Below are 6,584 nucleotides of genomic sequence, written 5' to 3' on the forward strand. Positions count from 1 at the left end.
AAAAAGAGAGATGAACAGTATTGGTACGTTCTCTCTAGCAACAGAGATAGTGTGGGTAGGCTACATACAGTTCCTTCAGGAAGTATTGGTACGTTCTCTCTAGCCAACAGAGATAGTGTGGGTAGGCTACATACAGTTCCTTCAGGAAGTATTGGTACGTTCTCTCTAGCCAACAGAGATAGTGTGGGTAGGCTACATACAGTTCCTCCAGGAAAGTATTCACACCCCTTGACTAATTCCACATTTTTGTTTTGTTAGTCTGAATTCAAAATGGATTAAAAATGTAATAATATTCTCACCCATCTACACACAATACCATACCCATAATGACACACTGAAAACATGTTTTTAGACATTTTGGTAAATGTTTTGAAAATGAATAAAGAAATATCTAATTTACATAAGTATTAACCCCAAAACTCTGTGCTTTTACAGAGTCAAAACTTTGTAGAAGCACAAACATTTGGCAGCGATTACAGCTGTGAGTCTTTCTGGTAATTCTCTAAGAGATGTCAGTCTTTCTGGATAAGGCTCTAAGAGCTGTGAGTCTTTCTGGGTAACTCGCTAAGAGCTGTGAGTCTTTCTGGGTAAGGCTCTAAGAGCTGTGAGTCTTTCTGGGTAACTCGCTAGAAGCTGTGGTCTTTCTGGGTAAGGCTCTAAGAGCTGTGAGTCTTTCTGGGGTAACTGCTCAAGAGCTGTAGTCTTTCTTGGGTAAGGCTCTAAGAGCTGGGAGTCTTTCTGGGTAAGGCTCTAAGAGCTGTGAGTCTTTCTGGGTTAAGGCTCTAAGAGCTGTGAGTCTTTCTGGGTAAGGCTCTAAGAGCTGTGAGTCTTTCTGGTAAGGTTCTAAGAGCTGTGGTCTTTTCTGGGTAAGGTTCTAAGAGCTGTGAGTCTTTCTGGGTAAGGTTCTAAGAGCTGTGAGTCTTTCTGGGTAAGGTTCTAAGAAGCTGTGATGTCTTTCTGGGTAAGGCTCTAAGAGCTGTGAGTCTTTCTGGGTAAGGCTCTAAAGAGCTGTGAGTCTTTTCTGGGTAAGGTTCTAGAGCTGTGAGTCTTTCTGGGTAAGTCTCTAAGAGCTGTGAGTCTTTCTGGGTAAGGCTCTAAGAGCTGTGAGTCTTTCTGGGTAAGGCTCTAAGAGCTGTGAGTTTTTCGGGTAAGGTTCTAAGAGCTGGGAGTCCTTTCTGGGTAAGGCTCTAAGAGCTGGGAGTCTTTCTGGGTAAGGCTCTAAGAGCTGTGAGTCTTTCTGGGTAAGGTTCTAGAGAGCTGTGAGTCTTTCTGGTGAGGTTCTAAGAGCTGTGAGTCTTTCTGGTAAGGTTCTAAGAGCTGTTGAGTCTTTCTGGGTAAGGTTCTAAGAGCTGTGAGTCTTTTCTGGGTAAGGTTCTAAGAGCTGTGAGTCTTTCTGGGTAAGGTTCTAAGAGCTGTGAGCTTTCCGGTACTCTAACAGCTTTCCACACCTTGATTAGCAACATTTACCCATTATTATTTTCAAATTCTTCAAGATCTGTTCAAATTGGTTGTTGATCATTGCTAGACAGACATATTTCAGTTATTGCTATAGTTTTCAAGTAGATTTAAGTCAACTAAGTCAAAACTAACTGGCCACTGTATATTTGGCCTTGTGTTTTAGATTATTGTCCTGCTGAAAGGTGAATTCATCTCTGTGTCTGGTGGAAAGCAGACTGAACCAGTTTTTCCTCTATTTGCCTGTGTTTAGCTCCATTCTGTTTATTTTCTATCCTGAAAAACTCCTCAGTCCTTAATGATGACAAGCTACCCATAACATGATGCAGACACCACTATGCTTGAAAATTATGGAGAGTGGTACTCAGTAATGTGTTGTATTGGATTTACCTCAAACATAATAGTTTGTATTCCGGACATAAGTTAATTTCTTTGTCACATTTCCTGTAGTATTTACTGTCCTTTGTTGCAAACAGGATGCATGTTTTGGAATATTTTTTATTCTGTACAGACTTCCTTCTTTCCACTCTGTCATTTAGGTTAGTATTGTGGAGTAACTACAATGTTGTTGATCATCCTCAGTTCTATCACAGCCATTAAACTCTGTAACTGTTATAAAGTCACCATTGGTCTCATGGTGAAATCCCTGAGCAGTTTCCTTCCTCTCCGACAACTGAGTTAGGAAGGACGCCTGTATCTTTGTAGTGACTGGGTGTATTGTATACACCTATCAAAGTGTAATTAATAACTTCACCATGCTCAAAGAGATATTCAATATCTGTTTTTTTAAGTTTACACATCTACCAATAGGTGCCCTTCTTTGAAAGGCATTGGAAAACCTCTGGGTCTTCGGAGTTGAATCTGTGTTTGAAATTCGCTGCTTGACTGAGCCCTTACAGATAATTGTATGTGTGGGGTACAGAGATGAGTTAGTCATTCAAAAATAATTTTAAACACTATTATTGCACACAGAGTGAGTCCATGACACTTATGTGACTTGTTAAGCACATTTTGACTCCTGAACTTATTTAGCCTTGTCATAACGAAGAGGTCGAATACTTATTGACTCAAGACATTTCAGCTTATAACTTGAAATAATTTACATTTTGTAACAACAAAATGTTGACAAGTCGAGGGGTGTGAACACTGTCTGAAGGCTCCGCACACGAGGAGATGATTATGGAGAAAGAGACTTATCTGATTATGGAGAAAGAGACTTATCTGATTATGGAGAAAGAGACTTATCTGATTATGGAGAAAGAGACTTTTACCTGTCAAACGGCAGCCAAAGGAGCATCAACACCAAAATCATCACGTCAATCAAAGTTTATTACATCAATATTTGTTCAGAAAGGCGTTTCCGCCACAATTTCTCACATAATTAATTTTACAGTCACAAAAAAGTATCCCACCTTGTCTAATGTATTTTTTTTTTTCGACATTTGGAAAGTTTATCGAGAAATTTGAGGTTTCCATCAGGCATGTTGTGACATTCTCTATCCAACATGTACTTTCCTCACGTTAAAAGTTTGGAGGGAAACCTGGGTAATGCTGGACAATTTGTTTACAGCAGCATAAAAACACACACATTAAAAACAGCCACGAGGAAACTCGTACACAGAGAGACAGGAAGCTGCTCACCTGACCACTCCGTTCTCCAGGCCCCCTGTGATGACGTTGACAGACACTCCCTCCGGCTGATTGGAGAACGCCACAGAGCAGATGATCTCGCGACAGTGGACGTGGCCAATCAGATCGCCGTTCACAGTCCACAACCGTAGGTCACTGCCCCCGCCCACTGGATGTACACAATGACATCATAGGTTAGAGGATGAGTGATACAGGCAGTCAGCCAGACACACAGGCAGTCAGACAGACACACAGGCAGTCAGCCAGACAAGCAGGCAGACAGCCAGACACGCAGGCAGACAGCCAGACTCACAGGCATACAGCCAGACACGCAGGCAGACAGCCAGACTCACAGGCAGTCAGCCAGACACAGGCAGACAGACAAAAACACACTAGACTATTTTATATACAGTAACAGACAGGTCCTCCCACTAGACTATTGATTAGAAAAACTTTTGAAAGAAAAACACTGACTAGGTTACAGACTCAGAGAGGACAGTCTGGCTTAGAGACCGGTCGTCACAGACACAACCTGGCTGCCCAGAGAGGACAGTCTGGCTATAGAGACTGGTCGTCACAGACAAACCTGGCTGCCCAGAGAGGACAGTCTGCTATAGAGACCGGTCGTCACAGACAAACCTGGCTGCCCAGAGAGGACAGTCTGCTATAGAGACCGGTCGTCACAGACAAACCTGGCTGCCCAGAGAGGACAGTCTTGGCTATAGAACGGTCGTCACAGACAAACCTGGCTGCCCAGAGAGGACAGTCTGGCTTATAGAGACCGGTCGTCACAGACAAACCTGGCTGCCCAGAGAGGACAGTATGGCTATAGAGACCGGTCGTCACAGACAACCTGGCTGCCCAGAGAGGACAGTCTGGCTATAGAGACCGGTCGTCACAGACCAAACCTGGCTGCCCAGAGAGGACAGTATGGCTTATAGAGACCGGTCGTCACAGACAAACCTGGCTGCCCAGAGAGGCAGTCTCTGGCTATAAGACCGGTCGTCACAGACAAACCTGGCCGCCCAGAGAGGACAGTCTGGCTATAGAGACCGGTCGTCACAGGGAAAACCTGGCTGCCCAGAGAGGACAGTCTGGCCATAGAGACCGGTCGTCACAGACAAACCTGGCTGCCCAGAGAGGACAGTCTGACTATAGAGACCGGGTCGTCACAGACAAACCTGGCTGCCCAGAGAGGACAGTATGGCTATAGAGAACCGGTCGTCACAGACAAACCTGGCTGCCCAAGAGAGGACAGTCTGGCTATAGAGACCGGTCGTCACAGACAAACTGGCTGCCCAGAGAGGACAGTGTCTGGCTATAGAGACCGGTTCGTCACAGACAACCTTGGCTGCCCAGAGAGACAGGCTGTGCTCACTCTGCCTCAAGGGGGAGGTAGAGACAGAGCTGCATTTCCTATTACACTGTGACAAATACTCAGACCTAAGAGTAATTTCTTTCCAAAATTATAATGCTATACAAAAGAATTCGAAAACTATAAAAGATGAAGAAAAATCTAATATTTATTGGGTAGAAAAGCCAAAATGGTGCAGTTTTGGCAGCCAAATGTGGTCCTCCTTGCCACAACCTGAGGGACAGCCAGTGAAAAGTAACAATGTAATGATGATAATATTTTCCATCTTGTTTGTTTTTGTCTTTCATACCATGTCATGTGTCTCTCAGTCATGTTGACACTGGTCTACTACCAGGTCATGTGTCTTCTCAGTCATGTTGAGACTGGTCTACTACCAGGGTCATGTGTCTTCTCAGCATGTTGACACTGTCTACTACCAGGTCATGTGTCTTCTCAGTCATGTTGACACGGGTCTACTACCAGGTTCATGTGTCTTCTCAGTCATGTTGACACTGGTCTACTACCAGGTAATGTGTCTTCTCAGTCTGTTGACACTTCTACTACCAGGTCATGTTGTCTTCTCAGTCTGTTGACACTGTACTACAGGTCATGTGTCTTCTCAGTCATGTTGACACTGGTCTACTACCAGGTCATGTGTCTTCTTAGTTCATGTTGACACTGGTCTACTACCAGGTCATGTGTCTTCTCAGTCATGTTGACACGTGGTCTACTACCCAGGTCATTGTGTCTTCTCAGTCATGGTTGACACTGGTCTACTACCAGGTCATGTGTCTTCTAGTCATGTTTTGAACACTGGTCTACTACCAGTCATGTGTCTTCTCAGTCATCGTTGAGACTGGTCTACTACTGTTGATTTAATGTATTGTTGTTCTGATTAATATTGTTGTTTGTTGTTAATGGGAATCCCATGGACCACTTACTACTATTATTATTGCTGTTGGTCCCACCATGGTGTTTTATATATAAATATATATATATATATTATTTTTTCGATATGTTTACTTGACAATGTAAGTAATAATGAAACTTGCCATGTCAATAAAGTCAATTGAATGAAAACAGAGAGAGACAGAGAGAGAGAGAGACAGAAGCAGGAGGATGAGCCCGACAGAGTAGAGAGAGGAGAGAGAGAGAGAGCAGTATTGACTGTGGGGGTCTGAGAGAGGGAGAAGGGATAATGGTAGGTCAGTGGGTGTTGATGTGGAGGCGGACGGATGGAAGGATGGAGAGAGGAGGATGGCTCGAGGGTGACTGAGGGTGTTGCCATGGAGGCCCACGGTACTGTACTCAATGTGGTGCTGGTAGAAGAGAGAGAGAGTAGGAGAGAGAGAGAGAGAGAGAGATGAGAGAGAGAGAGAGAGAGAGAGAGAGAGAGAAGAGAGAGCGAGACGATCAGAGAGACGAGAGAGGAGCAGAGACAGAGAGAGCGAGAGAGAGGAGAGAAGAGAAGCGAGCGACAGAAGAGGAGAGAGCGAGCGGAGAGCGAGGAGAGAGAGAGAGGAAGAGAGGAGAAGAGAGAGAGAGAAGGGAAAGAGAGAGAGAGTTGAAGGAAAGAGAGAGAGAGTGAAGAAGAGAGAGAGAGGGGAGAGAGGGAGGAGAGAGAGAGAAAAGGGGAAGAGAGAGAGAGAGAGAGAGAGAAAAGGAAGAGAGAGAGAAAGGCAGACCTGGCTCTCAAGAGGAGACAGGCTATGTTGCACACTGCGCCACCAAATGAGGTGAAAACTGAGCCTGCACTTCCCATAACTACCTGACAAAATGTTAGTGTCCATAATAGAGACACATATTTCCCTCAGATTTACACAGATCCATAAAGAATACAAAAACAAAAAATCGAGCACACGACCATGGCATCTCCATAGACAAACATTGGCAGTAGAATGGCCTTACTGAAGAGCTCAGTGATCTTCAACGTGGCACCGTCATAGGATGCCACCTTTCCAACAAGTCAGTTCATCAAATTCTTGCCCTGCTAGAGCTTCCCCGGTCAACTGTAAGTGCTGGTAGTGGAAGTGGAAATGTCTTAGGAGCACAACGGCTCAGCCGTGAAGTGGTTAGCCACACAAGCTCACAGAACAGGATACGCGGAGTACTGAAGCGCGTTATCTTGTCCTCAGGTGTGTTAACA

The 6,584-nt window shown here is 44.7% G+C and overlaps 1 non-coding gene across 1 annotated transcript in view; it reads right to left on the reverse strand.

Moving 5' to 3' along the window:
* The window catches only part of LOC112074669 (uncharacterized), an 11,749-nt gene that overhangs the window by 4,627 nt on the left and 538 nt on the right, over positions 1 to 6,584 (reverse strand). Inside the window, exon 2 of the transcript XR_011477069.1 lies at positions 3,097 to 3,253. This is a non-coding gene — a transcript (uncharacterized protein). The remainder of the gene's footprint in view (positions 1 to 3,096; positions 3,254 to 6,584) is intronic.

This window comes from Salvelinus sp. IW2-2015, unplaced genomic scaffold, assembly GCF_002910315.2.
Source record: "Salvelinus sp. IW2-2015 unplaced genomic scaffold, ASM291031v2 Un_scaffold2752, whole genome shotgun sequence".
Taxonomy (NCBI): domain Eukaryota; kingdom Metazoa; phylum Chordata; class Actinopteri; order Salmoniformes; family Salmonidae; genus Salvelinus; species Salvelinus sp. IW2-2015.